The sequence below is a fragment of the Camelus bactrianus genome, chromosome 6, assembly GCF_048773025.1.
Source record: "Camelus bactrianus isolate YW-2024 breed Bactrian camel chromosome 6, ASM4877302v1, whole genome shotgun sequence".
Taxonomy (NCBI): domain Eukaryota; kingdom Metazoa; phylum Chordata; class Mammalia; order Artiodactyla; family Camelidae; genus Camelus; species Camelus bactrianus.
In genome coordinates this window covers 25,789,875-25,813,714 of record NC_133544.1, presented here as the reverse complement: position 1 = coordinate 25,813,714, position 23,840 = coordinate 25,789,875, and the positions used below count along the sequence as shown (strand labels likewise).

Here is a 23,840-nt window from a genome sequence, read left to right as displayed (position 1 = left end):
ACTCTCTGAACTAAAATACTATGCCATGGTATGATAAAGAAGCTGATTTTATAATAATTTTATCATGTAATAGATCTGACTGTAAAGAACAGGAAAAACAGAAAAGTCTCAGCAAGGCAAATTTGAAAATCTTTCTACTCCTTTCAGAGCAACATGCTTTTATTTATAATTGAGGCCCAATAACTCAGAGAAATAAATTTATGCTATTGTTATGAAAAATACTTCCTATTTTAAAATGAAGGAAAAAAGTTTACATTTCAACAAAGTTTATGTCTTAACACCTAGTACATTTGTTTAAATGAATTTTAAATTACATATAAAAGACCTCAAATATTTTAAATAAAGTTTATTCAACAAGCATTTATTGACTGCCTACCATGCTAGTAAACAAATATAGAACAAAAATGCCCTACGAAGGAGATAGAAAATAAATAGCCAGATTATTCACAGTGATGTGCTTGTTGACAAGATCCAACTGTTAAATTTTCAGCAAGTTTGTAAACTAGGTGTTAAACACAGCTTTTATTAAAAATTCAATTATATAAACTTGTTATTTTTAAACAAAGGTAATAAATACTAAAAACTCATCACTTACTTTTTTTTTTTTTTTTTTTTTTGCTACATTTCACTATTGTGCTCTTGGGGTCATTTATGATTTTGTATGTTTGGCAGAAATACCATCTAATGCTAGGCTATTGTATATCTCTTCTCAATGTCACGTTCAGTGACTTCATGTTAGTAGCTTGAAATCGACCACGGTAGAAGTATTTATATTTACATTACGGAATTTGGCAAAACTACCAATCATTGCTTGATTTGCTGTTTTGTGATTGTCTAGATCTAAGAAAGTGATGGAAAAAATGTTACAATGCAGATTGAACTTAAAAGTGTGTGGAATATATAATCATTACATTATGAATTGCACAAAAAGTTGAGGAAATGTTCTTCTCATACTTAAAAACTACTATCCAGTTCAGCAAATAAGCCTCTCACATCATTGACAAATGAGTGAAATTTTGACACACATCTTCATTGTTTCACTTTCATCTTATTCATTAAACAAGCAAAGATATCAACCATCATTCATGTTGGAACCACACTTGAAGAACTAGTTGTGAAATATTACCCACACATTACCAACTCTGCAGTATGTTAGAAGGTGGTAAATGCTAAGCAGAAAAAGATAAATAGGAGAAGTGCTGGAGGCAGGGATAAAATTTAAGTTAAGAAATTAACACTTGAGCAAAGAACTGAAGACGGTAAAAAAGTGAGCCATGCACTAAGATGAAGTTAGAAAAAGAAAATTATCAATGCAAAGCTCCTGAGGGGAGAGCCTGCCTGGAGTGTCTGACAAACAGAAAGGAGGTCAGTGTGTCCAGTGCAAAATGAAAATAAGAGAGTAGGAGAGATGACACCAGATGGATTACACAGGGCAAAGTAATATAGGACCTTGTAGGTCAAACACTTTGATTTTTCCTCTGAGAGAAATGGGGAGCCACCAGAGGGTTCTAAAATGCACTTACATTTTACATTTGGCTGCTGGGTTAAAAATGGATTGAACGGAACAAGAATGGAAACAAAGAGACAATTAGGAGGCTACTATAAGAATCCCGCAGATGATAGGGAACTGGATCTAAACAGTTAATGGTACAAGTGCTCCTGAATCTTGTTTCTGTACCAGTTCTAGAAAATACACTGTTCACTGATAATAGTATCTGTTGAAATCAGATTTATTAGACTATTTAAACAAGAGAAAGGCATATTAAATTCCACTGCTGGAATTAAAGACAGTTTTCTAAAACAAAGTATTTGCTCAACTGTTGCAAACAAAGTCTTTTCTATAATACCAATCACATGATCAGCTAGATTATCATACCTTTCATGGTAATTAACCTTATGCTTGACAAGATAAACAGATTTCTTGAACATTGCCTAAGTATATGACTGTATGAAAAATTATAAACACACACGGTAATTTGCACTACCCAGCAAAGAACAGAAAAAGAACAAGAAGAAATAGTAAATATTAGGTATCCACTGTGAATGGTACTATAACAAGAGTTTCACATGCAAGTTTACAGGTTCTTAAGAAATAACTGTCCCTAAAAGTCACCAGTAATATACCATTTTACATCTATCAGTTTAGCAAATCAGACAATAGGTATCAGACAATAAGATATGGAGCACCAGGTACTCTCATATACTTATAGGAGCATAAACTGGTGCAACCATTTTCAAAAGTAACTTTGAAATATAACATTTTTCTAGGCAAGCTGAAGACGCACATATCAACAACAATTCCATTTCTAGGTGTATATCGTAGAGAAACTCTTATACATGTGCACCAGAAGGTGTGCAAGATAATGTCTGTATAGCATTGTTTATTGTTTGTTTTAACAGTAAAATAACAAATACTAGAATCTAATTATCCATCAACAGAAAAGAGAAATAGAGTATTCACACATTAGAATACCATGCAGAGGAGGGTATAGCTCAAAGTGCTGCCCTGGGTTCAACTCCCAGTACTTCCTCCAAAAAATAAATAAATAAACCTAATTACCTCCTCCCCCCTCCAAAAAAACAACCATGGGTAGAATACCATGCAGAAATAAAAAATTAACTTAAAAACCCTCAAAAATAATCAAGAGAAAATTTAAAAATAAATTATTTACAACTATAATAATCAACATGGTTAAATCTCACAATCATAATATCAAGGTAGGAGAGAAGCAAATTGTTTCTATGATAATTCCTTTATACAAATACTAACAACAAATAGCACCCAGGGAATATTGCCTGTGAAGCAGGCACTGAACACTGTGCAGTTTGCATATATATAATGACTCACTTCATTCTACAACAGCTCTATCAGGTAGATTCTATTTTTTTTTTCTTTTATACCTTTTCATTGCATGTAGATACTTATTTCATAATTTTAAAAATACAATAAATATATTGTAAATATTATTTGGCAAATTGGTTTCTTTTACTTTGTATACCATGAACTTCTTTCCAAGTTCCATACACATCTATTCTTTTTAATAATGTTGATGTTACACCAATAATACCATACATTTTTTACCTTGAAGCTTTAGGTTTTAACTTTCACATTAAAAATTTAATCTATCTTTACTGTGAATATATTGTGACACAGGGCTCTAAAGTTTATGTTTCAAAATTAAGAACCATGAAAAAGAATATGAAAATGAATACATGTATGTGTATGTATGACTGAAACATTATGCTGTACATCAGTAATTGACACATTGTAACTGACTATACTTCGATAAAAAAAGAAATGTCATGTGCAGAAATAACACCAGTAAATAAATAAAGAGCTTTTAAAAAAGTAAAACAACAAAATTAATAACCAAATGTCTGAATATCATTTAATCAGTAACACATCCATTGGTCACTGATTTGAAATGTCAAGGTAGATTCTATCTTTAATCTCTATTTCATGGATAAGGAAACAGGTATTGAGAAGTTAAGTAATTTGCCCAAATTACATGGTTAGAAAGTGGCAGATTTGACTGACCCTAGAGTCTGTGCTCTTAGTCCCCCAATATTACCCCTAAAAATATGCAAAACTAAACATAACATTTAGAGATATGCACGTAATTAGCAAAACTGAAAAGAAAAACAAGAGAATGACAAACATAATTGAGGGCAGTGTTACTCCTGAGGGAAAAGAAAGGGGGACATAATCAGGAATGGTTCACATGAGGACTTCAAAAGTTTTGGTAATGCTCTAATTCTTAAGCTAAGTAGAAGATATGTAAGTTTTCATTTCCTTATGCTCTATAACCTATATATTATATATATTCTTTGGTATACATCAAGTATTTTATAATTTTAATTAGGTGGAAAGCAAGACACCTAAAATTCTTTCTGTAACTGAGGACAAAGATGAGGAGTATAGAAATATAAATATATACACACATATAATTATGAGACCCCTAACAAAGCATAAGGGAAACAAGTCACATTTAGTTATAAGTCTCACTTTTACCAAAAAAATAAAAAAATACAGTTACTGAAATATAGTTTGTCCAGCCAAATCTAAAATGAACTAAGGGCTTTTGTAGGGCCACTAGAGAGCTACAACTCTTAGAGAAAAGGGGACTCTTCTTTCTAGAGTTTTTGGTTCTAAATCATGTTTATTTGCCTTTCTTTGTTCTTTTGTCACAATTACACCTCTAACTTTAGGCTCCTCTTGTATATAAGTTTTAAGGAAGACTGGACAAGACAGGAGCTTCAGAAACTCACTATGAGGGAAAAAAAAACCCAAACACTATAGCACATACTTGTTATACATAAGAAATAGATAAGACACACTCAGGAAACTTGACCCTGATACTTAAGATTGTTTCCCTTTACAAAAGGAAAAAAAAAAAATCAAAGCTAGGGAAAATGGTAAAATTACTCTGTTACAACAGTATTAGTTCATTTCAAATGTAAGAATACATAAACTAAAATATAAAACCATGGGTACTATTCTGAATATCTGAAAAAAAAATAGTAAACTCATAAATTTCCCTAGATTAGATAAACTTAATAATTTTTTCAGTAGGCTCTAGTCTCACAGGGCTAAGTTCCAAAGACAGCAAGACTAAAAGCAAAAAATCACATAAATTCAAAATAATATTGGGAATACTTCAAATCATCCACAAAGTACAGTACTACACTATCTTGCAATAAATCCAACAGAGCCAAGGATTTTGTTTCTAATATGGAACAGTTTGGTGTTTTCAAATGAACACATTTGAAGTAGCTTGCTTATGTTTAGGAGCTATGCTGTGAGGAAAACATCTACCTAGCACTAGCACCACATAGCATCCTCACACTATGGGAGGCATGAAATCACTGTACAGCAGAAACTCATGGACTAGGACAGCAGAGAGAATCTTAATTTCAATGTAATTGTTCTTTAACTCTCACTTCTATTTTAGTATTCTCTGAACAAACATGGTTAAATGTGAGCATATACAATTTCACTGTAGTCTTCACCACACTTCTATTCCAGTATTCTACAGGGAAAGTCACAAGAAAAAAAAAAAAGTGCACTGACTGTCCATCTGCCAAAACAATAATGATGATGATGATGTTGATAATGATTTGTTCAGTCACTAAAAACCGAAGCTAAAAATGCCATATATTAAATCATCATTACAATAGAATATTACACCACAAAGTATTTCATTTTTTATTTTTCTTTGATTTCTACTTTTCTTAAAATGTGGAACTTGCTTTCAAGATTTAGAGTGAAGAAAAAAACTTATTTGATCAAGTTAAGTAAGTGAAAAAATGTAAGGAATCCCAGACTTCAGCACGGCCAAAGGACTTAGGGGTAGGTCTTCTAGTCAATCCCCTACTCAACCAATGAATCCTAAGAATTCTGGGTTTCATTAAATATTGGTCTAACTGGCATAATTTGCCTAAAAGGAAACAATTTATAACTTATTAAGTTGTATCACGAGCTCAGAGTTCCACTTAGGCACTGAGCCAAACGAACGGTAACAAAGTACAGGTTTATCACCGACAGTGAAATAAATATGTCCGGTACTTAATTTACAGGGCTAGTAAAATTCATTTTAGAAGTTCATGGTTGGTTTTGTGAGAAAGTTATTTAACAAACAGATTCATGGAAAAGTAGAGAGAACAATGGGTTGGTTTGCTTTTTATTTTTCTTCAGTTTATTTTTATTGAGTTATAATCAGTTTACAGTGTTGTGTCAATTTCTGGTATACAGCACAATTTTTCAGTCATACATGAATATACATATATTAATTTTCATATTCTTTTTCACCATGAGCCACTACAAGATCTTGTATGTATTTCCCTGTGCTATACAGTATAAAGGTTTGTTTGTGGGTTTCTTTTTTAACATTTTTTATTGAGTAATAGTCATTTTACAATGTTGTATCAAATTCCAGTGTAGAGCACAATTTTTCAGTTATACATGAACATACATATATTCATTGTCACATTTTTATTTTGCTGTGAGCTAGCACAAGATCTTGTATATATTTCCCTGTGCTATACAATACAATCTTGTTTATCTTTTCTACATTTTAAAATCCCAGTCTGTCCCTTCCCACCCCCTGCCCCTTTGGCAACCACAAATTTGTACTCTTTGTCTATGAGACTGTTTCTGTGTTGTATTTACGTTCTTTTATTTATTTATTTATTTTAGATTTCACATATGAGTGATCTCATAAGGTATTTTTCTTTCTCTTTCTGGCTTACTTCACTTAGAATGACATTCTCCAGGAACATCCATGTTGCTGCAAATGGCATTATGTTGCCGGTGTTTGTGGCTGAATAGCATTCCACTGTATAAATATACCACATCTTCTTTATCCAGTCATCTGTTGATGGACATTTAGGCTGTTTCCATGTCTTGGCTATTGTAAATATTGCTTTCATGAACACTGAGGTGCAGGTGTCATTTTGAAGTAGGGTTCCTTCTGGATATATGCCCAGGAGCGGGATTCCTGGGTCTTATGGTAAGTCTATTCCTAGTCTTTTGAGGAATCTCCATACTGTTTTTCACAGTGGCTTTCCTTGCTCCCCTCTCCCACTCTTAATGATTTAGATGTCTTATTTTACAATTTTGTGTTTATTCTATTTGTAATTCATGGTAGTTATCACCTTTCCAGTTATGAGTTTCTCATTTCTGTAGCATACTGCTTCTTTTCTATTTAGAGCAGACCTGTCAATATTTCTTTTAGCACGGGTTTAATATTGCTAAACTCTTGTAGTTTTTAATTGTCTGTGAAGTTCTTTATCTCTCCTTCTATTCTAAAGGATAGCCTTGCTGGATAGAGTATCCTAGGCTGCATCTTTTTTTCATTCAGGACTTTGAATATATCTTGCCACTCTCTCCTGGCCTGTAGTGTTTGTATAGAGAAATCAGCTGAGAGCCTTATGGGGGTTCCCTTGTAACTCACTTTTTGTTTTTCTCTTGCTGCCTTTAGGATTATTTCTTTATCCTTGACTCTGGCCATCTTGATTATGATATGTCTTGGTGTGGGTCCGTTTGGGTTCTACCTGTTTGGGACCCTCTGAGTCTCTTGTACTTCGATATCTGATTCCTTCTTTACGTTTGGGAAGTTTTCAGTCATGATTTCTTCAAATACCTTTTCAATCCCCATTGTTCTTTCTTCCCCTTCTGGAACCCCTATTATGAGAAGATTGGCACGCTTTATATTATCCCATAGATCCCTTACATTGTTTTTCTTGTTTTTTATTTGTTTTTCTCTCAGCTGTTCTGCTTGGGTGCTTTCTGTTGTCCTGTCTTCTAAGTCACTTATTTGTTCCTCTACACTATCTAGCCTGCTTTGTACAGCCTTTAGGTCAGCTCTCATCTCAGCAAATGAGATTACTAATTCTACTTGGTTCTTCTTTATAGCTTCTATTTCATTTTTGACATATTTTATATCTCTAAACACTATTTCTTTTAGTTTCTTCAGTACTTTGATCACTCCTTTTTTGAAATCTTGATCTAGTAGGCTATTGACGTCTAATTCCTTGATCGTTCTTTCAGGGGATTTCTCTTACTCTTTTAATTGGGAGTGGTTCCTCTGCTTCTTCATATTGCTCATATCTCTCTGGCACTGGTGGGCGGGCGGGTCACTCCCCTTCCCGATGTCGCAGTCAGATGCTGCATTCGGGCGAGGCAGGTGGGTGGATCGCGCCCCCTCCCAGCACGGCAGTCAGGTGCTGTGTTCCTGCCAGGAAGGCAGGTGGCCGCCCGCCCTCTCCCAGCGCCGGTTGCTCCGCTGCTCTGCGCAGCTGCCTGCTCCATCTTGGGTTGGCACTCTGTAGGCGGGCTCAGGGAAGACCGCGGAACAGCTCCACCCCTGCTCTGTGCCAAATCTCAGCTCCTTGTTTGTCTTAGCTGTGCGAGTTCTCTGAGGTGCCAGGGCAGAAAGCTCCTATCTGCCTTGGGCTGTAAACAAGTCTCAGTCCTGCCTAGGAGGTTGCAGAGCCTCTGGGTGCAGATTCAGGTCTCAGTCCTGCCCTCGCCTGGGCAGAGCACAGCAGGAGATGGCGGCTGTGGCTGTGCCCTGCCTCTCTTCTCGTGAGAAGCACCAGTAATGGTGGCACGGGGTCTGAGGAGACAAAGGCTACGGCGCCCCTCCCCCCAGGGCACACCAGCCATGTTGCTTTGCTTTTTTCGCAATTTATGGGGGACTGAGGTTGTTCTGCTCCATATCCCCTCCCAGCCACGGTGCGCAGCACCCTGCAGTCCCCTGGGGCTGCCTCAGTGCAGCTGCCTCAGTCCTCCGCCCGGCTTGGGCAGTCTGTCCCGGCCCCCAGATGCCACCTCGCGTCTCGGGCTGGGTGTTGCGGGGACCCTTTGTGCCTATTTAATTTAGTTCTGTCGGTCAAGGGGTGCTCAGGGCAGATCTGAGCCTTGGAGGCTCCCCCTCTGTCCCGTTGGCCTCTCCGTTGGAGGGGGGAGACCCAGCGAATGAGCGCCAGTCCTCCTTTGCTGCTCCTTCCCCGCGGGACCGATCCCACACTGTTTCGCTTTTTCTTCTTTCTTTTTTCCTTTTCTCCTACCAGATTTTTGGCGTCTTTGTCTTTCAAAGAGGGCGATGTTCTGTCAGATTTCTGCAGGTGCTCTGGTTGGCTGAGTGGGTCCGTAGATGTGAGTTTTGGTGTATTTGTGGGAGAGGGTGATCTACGAGCGTCCTTCTACTCCACCATCTTGCTTCTCTGGTTTGCTTGTTTTTTTAAACCTACTTTCTCAAAGGAAATATTCATTCAGCTCCTGTATAATCCTAGGTGTCAGTAAATTTGAAATTTGTTTATATTTCACTTCAACTTTCTTTATTACTAGGCTTCATGTTAGGGTATCCTGAATAGCGTATTGCCTTATTTCAGAAAACCCTGCCATCTATGGCACTTCCAAAGAAAAAATTTTAATAGCTAAAGCTAAAAATTATTTTATCAGCTGTCAGACCAAAAGTTTAAACAATAACAACAAACTGAGTCTGGACTGCCCTGAAGATTAATATTTGAGAAGAGAACACTGTCACAGTTTGAATGTGAAAGCTCTCTCTAGCCACATACTCCTCAGCCCTGATTACCATTTAGACCACATATTCTTGACCAGGGCATCATGTACCCTGGTCTTCAGGTTTAGCAATGCCCTAAAATTATGTACAAATCTGAATACACATGTGTCTGTACACTTTCTGAAGCCAGATTCTTCAACTTTCATTGAAATCTCAAAGGATTCTGTAACTACCAAAAAGTGAAGAACCACTAATTTAAACAGTATTCCACGATCCTTATCTATTATCTGGCTTTGATTTTAGGTTTCTGCTGTACTAATTTTCATCTTCCCACTCATTTTGCCCACAAAATTCCTTCTTTTGTTTGAATACATGGCTTCTTTATTCACTCCTTAAAGATAATAACAGAAAACCAAAGCTTCATAAAATGAGGAAAGACCCTATCTACTTAAAATTGTAGTCAAAGGTGGTTTCAAAAGCTGAACCTCTATGTATTTAAGAAACATTAAAAAAAAAAAGCTATCTCTTCTGAGAGTTTTTCTTTCAGTTACACAAACAATTTTATCTTTTAGTTTATCACTGCCTTTCACTGAGAAAACAACTGGTTAACCGAATTTGCAATTCAGCTATACTTACCTTTATCTTTTAAAAGGCATGTTAAGACTTAACAGATAAAAATACATATGACCATTACCCCTAATCCCACAACACACATATACAGAGACTGATTTCACTAAGATGATCTTCTTTCAAGATTAAACCTTTACTTATAGAACAAAATGGTTTTGCTCTAATATAGCAAGGACTGATTTAGCAAGGAACATCTTGATGAAAAAGGCCAGAATTGCTGAGAACGCTAGCCTACTTTTTAACTGACTTTCCTCCTCTAAGCATCTGTCAAGTGTGGGATGAGAAAAAGGTGCTGGAATCTAGAGAGGCAGACTAGAATTAAAATATATTTGGTTCCCAGAATTTAAAAGAGAGAGAGACAGAAATGCCACTGGAAAAATTATAGAAATAAGAAGGTTAAAAACAGCTCTCCCTTTTACTGACAAATAACTTCACAAATTATCTATCCACATCATCTCTTCAATTCTTTAACCCTCTGTGATCTGACTCCTTTTCCTTCATAATCCTCTCCCTTTATTTAAGCCACCACCAAAAGTCTTGTAAATATATCTTAAATCCATCCACCGCTCTTCATCTCTACCATGAGGACCATGGTCCAAGACAGTTTTGTCTCTTTCCTGGACTAGTATAAGCCATCAACTAATGTTTATTTCTATATCCTCTACTGTCTCCCTCTGATCAACTGTGTACAAAGTAGCCAGAAAAATCTTTAAAAACACACCACGGCACTGAGTAATAGTTCATGGCTTCCCAATGCATCTTCAAATTAAATCCAAACTCTCAGCATTCAGAGAAATCAGTACGGCATAACAATTCACACTGCTCAAGAAGTGCCTGGAACAGTGCCCAGCACTTCACAGAAGCACAGCCGATGTTAGCATATTGAAGTAAGCCCCGTCTCCCTCTCTTACCTTGAGGTGGTGCTCTCCTCAACTATTAAACTTTCAGTTAACTGCAAGCTATTTCCCACTTTGGGCCTTCTACTTCCCTCTGTCTGAAATGTTTTTCTTCCAGACCCTTCAAGAACTTCTGTCTCCCACTCATTCTTCAAGTCTGAATCTAAATGCCACCTCACTGATGAGGTCTTCTTTTCCTCTCTTTCTAAATACCACCCTCTATAATTCTTCACTGTTACTACTCTTTTCATTTCCTTCACAGTGCTTTGTATTTATTACTTTTTTTGTTTCACTGATTAAACTCTTTCTTGAACATCATCAGATGACTAAACATCCATCTAATAAATTCTCTAACTTGCTTAATGTAGGAAGCAATGGGATCTGTTCTTCATAAATCCAAAATAATCTTAACTAATATAAGTATTAATCTCCTCTCACTAAGAAGCTAAAAACCTGGTTACTAATATAAATGTGTCACAGCCTGTGCTATGATTCATTATATCTACACACTTCCCTTAATTGTTAATTAAATACAAACCCTGTGTCCAACAAAGTATTGTGCTGGGTGCTGGAAGAAGAGGAGGCAGGATAAGAAAATAAGGGTTATTTTCTCCCTTAAGGTCCTGAATGATACAAGCATAGGATAAGAGAGACAAGAAGAGGGCATTTCAAGTAGAGGATGGGGTAAGATGTAGAGTCATAGTAAAAATGCTGTCAAAATTAATTGTTAATTAATAATTATCCATTAATTGTGAAATGTCATCAATGTTAAGATGCACCCCAATATGAGAGATACATCCCAGTTTCAGGTACGTTAAAGAGTGAAGAAAAGGGAAGAGAAGAAAGAAAAAGAGCAGAAAAAGAAGGGGGAGGAGGAGAAAAACAAAAAAATTACCATTAAATGATTAATACAAAATCAGCCGTTTGAGACTTCCTCAACATCTCAAGGATATGGAATACTGGGTATTTAACTAAAGTCTGTTATCAGAAAGGGGAGAAAAAGCCACTGAAGAGTGGTCCTAGAGCAACCTTTTCTTTCTTACTGTTTCCATTTGCCTTATTTTTAGCTTCTCTGTATCACCTTGTGTATCTCTTGTATATAGTACACAGTTGAGTTTTGCTTTGTAATACAAATTGAAAATCTTGGTTTTTTTAAAGGTGAGTTAAATATAACAGCAAAATAAATCTCTTAAAACCCACACATTTCAAAAGTCTTAACTGACTTGCAGATCCTGGGTCATTGCTTAAAAGAGGCAAGTATATTTTAAAATCCTAACAGCAAATTAAAAATATTAACCTCTTATAGTTAATAATAATGAAAATACTCAATTTCAAACCTCATGAGCCACTTATAAATGTACAGCTTTAAATATTTATATTAGAAAATAAGGTTAAATATTGGTGATTTAAGCACCCATCTGAAGGAATCAGAAAAAGAAAAAAAAAAAAAACCCAAAGAAATTGGAATAAAATACCACTAAATTATTCATCCAATTTTCTCACTGAAAACAACTAAAAGTGATGGATAAAATTTTATTAAAAAAAAATACTAAAGCATTGAAGCGCTTACAAGATGGTAAAGGAATAACCAGACCAAAATCTATGAGAAAGCAGACTCAAAGAGATAAGTGGCATAACAGAACTGCTTTTGCCCTGTAGATATCTAACTCACAATGTTGAGCTTCAGTTCTGATGATCTTCTGGCAAAGAACCGAAGCTGGGGGTGGGGGGAAGGGTATAGCTCAAGTGGTAGAGAGCATGCTTAGCATGCATGAGTCCTGGGTTCAGTCCTCAGTACCTCCTCTAAAAATAAATAAATAAATGAGCAAGTAGACCTAATTACCTCCCCTCCATCCCCCCAAATTAAACAACAACAACAACAACAAAAATACAGAAGTCAAAGTTCAAGACCCACTCAACATGGAAAATCTAATAGAAGACCCTTTCTTCATAAAGCTGGGACCCCCTGAAAGTTTCATCCACAGAAAACAAATGAACGGGAAGTAAACCCAGTCCAACCATTCCCAAAGAAATTTGGCTTCCTATTACAGAAGAGAACAAGGATTCCTAAGAGACTATAAAGACAAGCAAGCCCACGCACATAACTGCAACCCAAATTCACTTCATTTTGGTGGTGCAAAACCTCAAGGGATGAATTTAGTCACTAAACTGTAGTATCTTGAGGCAACTGGGGGAAAAAAGGTAAATCCTCTTGAAGCAATGCATTTCCTTCTTAGGCCTCAAAGAATACTCCCATCTTTTTCCCAGGGAAAATAAGCAGTTCACAGTCAAAATCTCACACAGGATAAATAAAAAGAAATCTATACCTAGGCACAACATACAAAACTTCAGAAAATCAAAAACAGAGGTCAAAAGCAGCCAGAGAAGAGGTTAAAAAAAAAAAAAAAAAAGACAGATTCACTTACATGAACAACTATTTGGCAGCTGATTTATCAATAGCAACAATGGAAACCAGAAGAGAATGGAATTAATTCTTCCAATGGCTACAAAAATAACTGCCACCCCATTATTTTATACCTAATAATATACCTATCAAGAAGGAGGGTGATAAAGATACTTTCAGACAAAAACACCAAAAAATGAGAGTTTACTACAGAAAACCGCATTAAAGAGAATTCTGAAGGAAAAAATTTTTCAGAAATAAAGAATGTAATCCAGATGGGAAAATCTAAAATCCTTAAAGGAATCAAGAGCACATCAAGTTGGGAAGGATGTCAAATTTCAGAGGCTCATTTTCACCATTTTCTGCCTCATAGACTAAAGTGTAGAAAAGTCAGTTGATAGGAAGAGAGAAAGAAATAGACCCACAAAGGAAAAAAGAAGTAAGGTCCTAGTAGCATTATAAGCCTTGGTTCCAGCTGTTCTTAAGACCTAATGAAATCCTGTCCTTGGAAACTGGGAGATACCCCACTGTCCTTATTTTAGATTCTGCATTTCCTTTAATAAATGAAGAAAGGAGAAAGGCCAGAAATTAATGAAACAGAAAACATACAAGAGAGAAAATCAAAATCAAGCACTGCTTTTTTGATAAGACTAAGAAAATACATAAAACCTCTAGCAAGACCGATGAAGGAAAAAAAGGATGGCACAAAAAAAATTAGGAATAAAAAAGAGAGATAAATACTCAGACAACAGAAATTTCAAAGATAAAAAATTAAACAACTTTATGCCAAATTTTTTTTTAAAACTCAGACAAAATGGATGGATTCCTAAAAAAAGAAAAAACTTTCTAAAAACTGACTTAACTAAAAACAGAAATCCTAGATAAAACCATTTAGAAAATGGAATATATATCTCCCTTACAAAATACTAAGCTCACACCTTTCTCCCCAAAAAACTAAGACCAGGTAGTCAAACAGAAGTTCAACCAAACTTTCAAAAAATAGATCATTCCAGTCTTATATAAATACTTCTGGGGTGGTGGGGAGGCAGAGTGGTGGTGTTAGCTCCCAACTCATTCTTTGAGGTTGGCATAATCTGGATACCAAAATCAAATAAAGACAATACTATAAGAAATAAAAATTATGGGCCTTTCATCTGTGAACACAGATGCAAAAATCCTAAATGAAATACTAATAAATTAAATCCAACTATATATTTTAAAAAAAAGACCATCATGATTAAGTTAGGTTCATCTCAGCAACACAACAGTAATTCAACATTAGAAAACCTATAAATGCCATTCACCACATTAACAGAATAAGAGGGACAAACATGATCATCTCACCAATGTAGGAAAATCATCTGATAAAATTCAATATTCATTCTTCACACACATACAAAATCTTAGCCAAACAGCAATAGGAATGTCTTTAACCTATAGAATATCTATGAAAAATCTATAGCAAACATTATTCTTAATGGCAAAACATAAGGAGCACTTCCTTTTAAAAATTAAATGCAATACAAGAACACCCACTATTAACACTTGTACTTATACTCAAGTCCTAACTAGCATGAGGCAACAAAAAGGAAGAGTGTAAGCACTGGAAAGGAAGACACAATTGCAATCATCATACTTCAATAAAATAGTTTAGTAAGGTGGCTGAACATAGATCTCTATACCGAAAAAGCTTATATCAGCAAACAGAAAATGGAAAAAGAGAGGAAAAACTTACTATTTACAATAGTAACAAGAAATATGGTATCTAATAATTAAATTTAAAAGAAGATTTGAGAGATTTTATAGAGAAAGAGACATTTTAATATATCTAAATAACCAGAAAGAGATACCATGTCCAAGGATAGGAAGGCTCAATATCATAAAATAAAAAGAATAAATTAAATTCAAGTGTAGATTAAAAGCTACTGAGATTCTGGGCTCATATACAAAGCAAGCCCCTCTTTTTAACAACAGCTCTTGAATTTTTACGTAACTTGACTCAAATTACTCCCTTTTATGAATATTTTTGCAACTGGCATAAACTTATTAGGCACTAATTACAGGTATTTAACTAAATTACAGCAAAAGTTGATATGGTACTTCAGAACTCTGACAGCTGTAATAGACAAGTATGAGTGAAGAGCACATAAAAGAATGTGCTGTGGTCCCACTGGTTCAAAAGTCAATTAGTGTGCACATTCTCCAAAATGTAAATTCTAATAGCCACTCCTGCAAATGATGAAATGTTGCCAACATTTTACATAAAACATCAAGTCTTTCTTTCTTAATAATTATCTGTAAACACTGCCAAAACACCATCTCCTTAAAAGCCATCTAAAAACGTGAACATTTACTCAATACAAATTCCACTTATAAGTGGAAAACAGACAAAACACATTCATAATACAAAGACCATACTGGGCTCAAAGGGTATCTCTGGTGGGCCTATGTGTGGTTCTCATACATACAATATCCTTGTACATATAAGACCTATAAACACTGCCTAGTCTGCTTTACAATAGATCTGGACTTGATCAAATGTATGATTTTCTCTAGGTCAAACTTATTTAAATTTAATTTTGGTTTATGTGAGTTTTGTGATGTATTGCTGCTTAAACTTTGCTTTATCCAAATTTCCTAATAGATAATTAGAAATAATGATCATCTGTTTTACTGGTTGCTAGGAGATGATAATACCAACAGTTAACATTTATTGAATTCTTACTGTGTGCTACGCACTGTTACAAGTGCTTTGTACATGTTAAATCATTTAATCTTCACAACAACCCAATAGGTGGATGGATAATATTACTATCACCATTTTACAGATAGGAAAACTGAGGTACAGAAAAGTTAAGTAACTTTCCCAATGTCACACAAGTAAGTGGAAAAGCTTACAGATTTATACCCAGGTAGCTGTCTCCAGAGCCCAGACCCTCAATTACTATGTTATACTTCTTTTCACAATATTTAAAAGATGCAATAAAATTATTATGGATGAAAAAACTCACCATTAAAAAAATTATCAGTTAAAATTAAACAACAGCTAAGCAATATTAGTATCAATACAACTTATCATAGGTTGATACTTCACAGCTATTTCAAAGTTCCAAGGCCATGATTAAGAGTTCTGAAGTTGGACAGACCTGGCTCTGAATCTTGGCTGTGCACTTTACAAGCTGTGTGACTTTGGACAAGTTTCGTAACTTCACCAAGCCTCAGTTTCCTCATCTGTAAAATGAGAATAATAAACATCTCACAAAATTGTTGTTAATAACATAATTATTGCTACATTACATTGATATGGTAAATCCAAATAAAATACAGGTACACAAAAGAAAAGAGAAGGTTCACAACTTCCCCCAGAAAACAGGACTCCATTGTAATGATATAACAAAGATGACCACTCCAGGTATTCATAGCAACTATAAGATCCACACATTAATGCAGAATCACAATCTCCTCTAATTCATAATATAAAATTTCCCTGGATAAAAGTCAAATGCCTAGAGGTAAATTATTGGATCTTTGAAATATGAAATATATATACACAGAGAAAGAGACAAACAGTAAGACATGTTTGTTGACAACTTCTCCCACGAATTCCATTTCACACATATCCTTTCTAAAATGAGCGGTATTCAAGGGGCCCAAGACAGGAAGAGTTGTGTCAAGAAGGAGTGATTCCTGGTACTGGTAGGAAGGAATTTTTATATGAGAAAAACAGAAATAGACGTCATCAAAGAAGAGTAGAACCATCATTACAACTAAAAAGAATGATTGTGTCCATTTATATCTGGCATTTTACTAGTTAAAACAAGTTAAACTGTCACTACTGCTCTCTTTAGAATCTCAATAGAACAATTTTAAAATAATCAGATTTCTATCAATGCCTGCATTTACCAATAATGTATCTGAGATAAGGTTAGGTGTTTCTTTGAAGGAAGCAATACAATATAATAATCTTTTTAAAAAAGGAAAATTCTATAGGATAATTTTTCTCAAACAGCTCAATACTATCATTAAGTTTTTATGAATTTTACCAGTCTAACAAATATTAATTATTAAAATGACATATTACATAAAAATAATTATTAAAATGACTATGTTCACTGTAGCTCAAAAATTTAATAAAGAACTTCCACCCCCATCCCCCAAATATCCCCTTTCAACAAATAATTGCAAAAATGGCCTTCAAATTTTCTTTATAAATTTGTAAAACTATCTGTCTAGAACAAAGGCAATCTAATTTTTACAAAGCATCTTTTAAAAGAAAACTTACTAAGTTATATAGGAAATGTTCAAGAAATTCTTAAACTACCAATTTTATAAATGTTTAAAGAAATGAACATAGGACATGAGGTGCTTGAGGTCACTAGGCCATGACAGAAATCCAAACAAAAAAATCAGGTCTTTCTGCTCTGTATCTTAACAATTTGGAGTCTTTCTACTTGATCAGTATTTCTTTCACTACTTTACTTGCTTTAAATGATGAGAATAATTTTTTGTCCTTTTAAATAAATTCTGTAAATAATTAATAAGGATAAGTTGGTTCAATCACAATTCAAATATATGAAAAGATTTTAGTTAAGGAATTTTAAGGTAATTTTTTAATGTAATATGGAGAAAATTTGCTATTTGCCACTAATTATTTTACATTTTATCCCATTTGCTTTGTCATTCTCTCTCTTTTTCACATTTTTCTGAACCACGTGAGAGTTGCAAACACTGTAGCACTTCAGACCTCAAAATTTCCATATATTTTCCTAAGAACATGGACATGCGCTTAAGCTATAATATAGCTAACCAAATCAATCAGCACTGTGTCAATGTTAAAATTTCTATTATATAATTACAGTCCATATGTCTAGTATATAATTACAGTTTAGATGTCTTTAACTGCCTTAAAAATGTCCTTTAAAGCTACTGATTTCCCAAGTTCAGGATCACGCACTGCATTTAGAGGTAATGTCTCTTTAGAATCCTATCATCTGGAACAGTTCCTCAGTCTTAAGTCTTTTAAGATTGAGTTCATTTCTAAGATTGGTATTTAAAAGAATACTAACCAGTTACTTTGTAGAATGTTCTTCAACTGATGTTTAATCTGATGGTCTCTCATGTTTAAATTCAGGCTATCCATTTTTGGTAGGAGTATCACAAAGTAATGCTGGGTCTTTCTCACTGCATTATATCAGAAGCTCCAAGAGGCTAGTGGGTTCTATACCAGCGATGCTAACTTTGATCACTTGACTGAGGAGTATCTGCCAAGTCTCTTAACTGTAACGTTACTCTTTTCCTCTTTGTAATAAGTAAATATTTTGCTAGAAACTATCTTGAGACTATGTAAATATCATATTCCTCATCAAACTTTTCCCCCAGTAGTTTTGGTACCTGCAGATGATTCTTGTGTGAAAGGACTATTTTAATTGTTCCAAAATGGTCATTTTTCAACTCCAACAGTTCTACATTTTATTTGTCATTTTAATGAAGAACTTTCCCTTCTCCCCAACTCAGTAATTTATTCATTCACTTATATTTGTATGGTTCTTACTTTCCCAATGGATTATAATCTATAACTATCATTATTCATCTGGTCAGTGGATGCTTCTTTGAACTGGTTCTTTTTCCTTTTGACATGTTCCCATCATTCTTCAACAACCTTCTTACTTTCTGAAACAATAGTATTTTCCTAGCTCCCCTTGTACCTTCCCTGATCCAGTTCTTCCTAGGATCAGCCATTTCTCAAGGAGTTCTGATTTCCTTTAAGTGAGGAATGTTTAGAAACCAACACACAGGAGTTAGGTGTGTTCACTATAACTGTTTCTAGGCCTCTCAGCAAACAAAGATGGAATATACATACATACACACATATATGCATAGGCATGCACATAACATATGTATACATATAGATATACAGTCTCTAAGAGAATAGTGTATACATGCGTACAAGTATTTTTTTCTATCTTTATATAAATAAATGTTAAAAAAAACACGAGTTCATAACCTCTAATTCAAATCCAATGTCGCAGGGTTCATTTGAGTCTTTTCTTCCATATATACGAAACTCCCTTCTCCAACAATGAAAAATCTAGCTCCCATTATCCCCAATATACTTATTCATTTGTTCAATCCTAAAATAGACAGAAAATAGTTTCAAAATTGCCAATTCATACCATTACAAAAGACAGCCTACAAACTAAGATTTGTTATTTGTTTACAGTTCTTTTCATCTTGAATTTGAAAGTATACTATGCTCAAAAGTTACTGGGGTTACTTATCTTTCCCCCTTAAGTGTGTTTGTTATTTATTTGAAACACTAGTTAGGTTCATTTGTTTCTTTTTGTATTTTAAGGTTTTATCTCATCTTTATTGATTTTGTTGGCTGACTTTGTTTTGTTCTGTTTAGCATCTAAAACATTGGCAGGACAATGTTCTCTGACATTCTGAGTTGATGGCATATGCAATGCTACCAGCAGTTCTCTGTCTACCAGTGGTTGTAAAAGAGCTTCACAGTTTAGGAAGAATACGTCCCATAAGAAATGAGCCTTTCTGTAGCCCTCAACATGTATCTATCATCACCCCACTGAAGCCCAGTTGTTTTCTGGGAATTACTGTTTCTAGTTATAGAAAGAAGGATAAAATGAAATGGGTAAACCCTACTCCAGCAACCTCATAGATCATTACTTGTAAGATAAGTTTTCAAACTGTGCTACTTAGACGCCGCAAGGTGGAAGAGGGCAGGACCCAGCGGGGAGAACTTCAGGTCCCTGCCCTGACTTCAATTAAAGCCACAAGGCTCTCCATGAAAGACATGGAAGAAACTTAAAAGACATTACTAAATAAAAGAAGTCAGTCAGAAAAAGCTACAAACTGCACGATTCCAACCAAATGACATTCTGGAAAAGGCACAGCTACAGAAAGAATTAAAAAAAAAACCAAAACCATGGTTTCTAGGGGTTTGGAGAGAGGGAGGGAGGGAGGAATGAATAGATGGAGCACAAGGGATTCTTAGAGCAATGAAATTACTCTGTATAATACTATAGTGGTGGCTACATGTGAATTATGCATTTGTCAAAACCCATAGAATGTACAACATCAAGAGTGAACCCTAATGTTAACTATGGACTTTGGTTGATAATAATGTGTCCATGTCGGTTCATAAATTATACCAAATATACCATATTGATGAGGTATGTTGAGGGTAGGGGCGTATATATGCGTGGGTGGGGAGGGCTATGGGTGAACCCTGTATTTTCTGCTCAATTCTGCTGTGAACCTGAAATTGCTCTTAAAAAAAAGTCTATTAAAAAATTAAAAATAGAATTAAAAAAAAAGCCACAAGGCTCTTACTGGTATAATATATTGGACATCAGCTTGAGATTTTGTTCATCCAACTCATTCAGCAAATATTTACTGAGTGCTTATTTTGTTCCAGGCACTGTTCTAGGCACTTTAGTGAAAAAAGTCTTCATGGGACTTACAGTTCTAGTTGTGGGAGAGACAAACTTTAAACCCAAGTAAATTGTATAGTTAGTCAAAACTTGAAGGAAAAAATTCAACAAGATACAGGGGTTCAAAAGTATAAGGGAGAAGGAACATAGTTTGCAGTATTAGTGTGTTCGGTTTAGATCTCACTGAGAAAGGCAAGCTTCCTTTTACATAAATTTTTTTTTTTTAAGTTTGAAAGTCACTAGGCAAGAAGAAGAGCAGCCCAAGTTTCCATAGCTGGTGCTAACCCATGTCTACAGATCCAAGGACAGACCATCAGAAAAAAGTCATGAGATGTTTTCCTTCCTTCTCTCACTGAATCTTAGCCAAAATCTACAAATATTTAGGTTGGTTTTTCTCAATCCAGATCCTCTACTTTGTAAGTATTAAATATTTCTCTTAGATTCTGGCAAAGGGCTTTCCATCAACCTCAAACTCAGAAATATTAAATTTTTATTTTTCTTCAAACTACTTTAATAAGAAATTGGTAGCGGCAATATCAGGCTATTAATCACTCTTTTAGACCTTTAAACTACATTAATTTTTATCCTATCCAAATCACACTATCATTCCCCTAAGTTTGCAATCAGTAAAAGACTAAGACATCTAATCTTTCTCAGTTGTGCTAAATTGTATCACTCAAATCCTGAACAGCTGAGTTTGTCTGAACCTAAGTGCAGAACTTTATAATAATCACAGGTAGTAGTCAATCAGCCCTTACTATGTGCCAACTATTATTTTAAGCGACTTACGTATATCACTTCTTTTATACTTCATAACAACCCTGTGTGATCAGTACTATCAGTACCTCCCTTTAACAGATGAAGAAATGAAGACATGGAGCAGTTAAATAACCTGCTCAAGGTTACAAAGCTTCTAAGTGAGAGAGCTGGGATTAAAAAAGGTAGTTTGTGCCATTAACTGTGCATATTAAACTGATTCTCAAAAAAAAATTTATTTACATAATTAATGTATTTTAAATCCTATCTTGCTAGATTTAACCAATTTAGCCTATAGAGGGAAAAAAAATCTGACTTCAATGCTGTCATCCAATATACAATGCCATTCTTCAAAGCTTTAACTGAATATTTGATCAGCATGCCATGAAGGGGTCCAACGAAGCTATAAATAAAAATGTGAGCAGGAATATTAGAAAATCAAATCCAACAATGTATAAAAAGAATTATACACCACAACCAAGTGGGATTTATCTCAGGTAAGCAAGGCTGATTCAACACTCATAAATCATTTAATGCAGTCCATCACATTAACAGGTTAAAAAGAAAAATCACATGATAATAGCAAGAGATACCAGAAAAGGTATTTGATAAAATCCAATACTCATTCATGATAAAAACTCTCAGCTAGGAATAGAGAGGAATTTCCTCAACTTATAAAGAACATCTATAAAAACTTATAAAGAACATCTATAAAAACCTGCTGCTAACATCTTACTTAGTCATGAAAGACTAGAAGGCTTCATGATAAGATCAAGAACATGGCAAAGATGTCTCCTCTCACCTCCTTTTTAACATCATATCACCACTCCGAGTTAACATTAGTAACTAACAAATCCTAGTTAATGGAATAAGATAACAAAAGGAAATTAAATGTACACGGATTGGAAAGAACAAAATACAACTGCCTAAAAACTCTTTGTTCACAGATGATATGATCATCCACCAGAAAACCCCAAAGAATCAACCAAAAAGTTTCTGGAACTAACAAGCAATTAACTATATAGTAAGGTTGCAGGATAAAAGGTTAATATACAAAAATCAATCACTTTTCTATATACCAGCAATGAACAAGTAGAATTTAAAATTAAAAACAATACATTTACATTAGCACTTAAAAAATTATACTTCGGTATAACTTAGGGCAAATCTAACAAGATATGTACAAGATCTTGAAAACTAAAAATCTCTGATGAACAAAATCAAAGAATAACTAAATAAATGGAGAGATATTTCATGTTCATAGATAGGAAGACTCCCTATTGATCTACAGATTCAATACAATTCCAGTCAAAATCCCAGCAAGTTATTTTGTGGATATTGACAAACTCATTCTAAAATTTAAAGCTCCAAAACAGGCCCACATAAATCTAGTTAACTGATCTTCGACAAAAGAGCAATGGTACCATACTGGAGAAAATACAGTCTTTTAAACAAATGATACTGGAACAACTGGACAGCAACATGCAAAAAAATTAATTTAGACATACACTTTGTACCCTTCACAAAAGTTCATTCAAAATGAATCACTGACCTAAATGTAAAATGCTGAACTATAAAACTTACAGAAGATAACATAGGGAAAAAAAATCTAGATAACTGTGGATATGATAATGACTTTTAAAATAGACCAAGGGCATGATCTGTGAAATAAATAACTGATAAGCTATACTTCATTAAAATTAAAAACTTCTGCTCTGCTTATGAACTGTCAAGAGAATGAGAATATAGCTACACAGTGGGAGAAAATATTTCCAAAAGACATATCTGATAAAGGACTATTATCCAAAATACACAAAGAACTCTTAAAACTTAACAATAAGAAAACTAACAACTCAATTTTAAAATGGGCAAAAGACTTGAACAGATACCTCACCAAAGAAGATATACAGATAGCAAATAAGCTCATGAAAAGATATTCAAAATCATACATAAGGGAACTACAAATTAAAATAACAATGAGATACAACTACACACCAATTGGGATGACTAAAATCCAGAACTGACAACACCAAATTTTGACAAGGATGTGGAACAACAGTAACTGTCATTCATTGTTACTGGGAATGCAAAATGGAATAGCCACTTTGGAAGACAGTTTGGCAGTTTCTTATAAAACGAAACATACAATCCAGCAATCCCTCTCCTAGGTATTTACCCAAAGGAGTTGAAAACTCCACACAAAAGTCTGCACATGGTTGTTTATAACAGCTTACTTCATAACTGCCAAAACTTGGAAGCAACCAAGATGTCCTTTAGCAGATGAATGGATAAATAAGCTGTGATACACGCAAAGAATGGGATAATATTCAGCACTAAAAGAAGTGATCTATCAAGCCATGAAAAGACATGAGGAAACCTTAAGTGCCTATACCTAAGTGAAAGAAGCCAATCTAAACATACAATGTGATTCCAACTCTACAATATTCTGGAGAAGGTAAAAATACGGAGACACTAAAAAGATTGCCAGTGGTTGCCAGGACTAGAGGGTTTTGAGGGATAAATAGGTAGAACACAGAAGAAAGACTTCAGGACAGTGAAACTATTCTATATGATATTCTGTATGTTAGATATATGTTATGTATTTGTCAAAACCCATAGAATGTACAAGACCAAGAGTGATCCCTAATGTAAATCACAGACTTGGAATGATAAT

The 23,840-nt window shown here is 34.7% G+C and overlaps 1 protein-coding gene across 9 annotated transcripts in view; it reads right to left on the bottom strand.

The window, feature by feature from the left end:
• NUMB (NUMB endocytic adaptor protein) overlaps positions 1 to 23,840 on the bottom strand; it is a 157,420-nt gene that overhangs the window by 62,630 nt on the left and 70,950 nt on the right. For 2 of the 9 annotated variants that reach the window (XM_010962556.3, XM_045522761.2), the window contains exon 3: positions 16,106 to 16,190. The exons of the other annotated variants lie outside the window; for them this stretch is intronic. The gene's annotated coding sequence lies outside the window, so the exon portion shown is untranslated. The remainder of the gene's footprint in view (positions 1 to 16,105; positions 16,191 to 23,840) is intronic. 9 annotated transcript variants of the gene reach the window in all.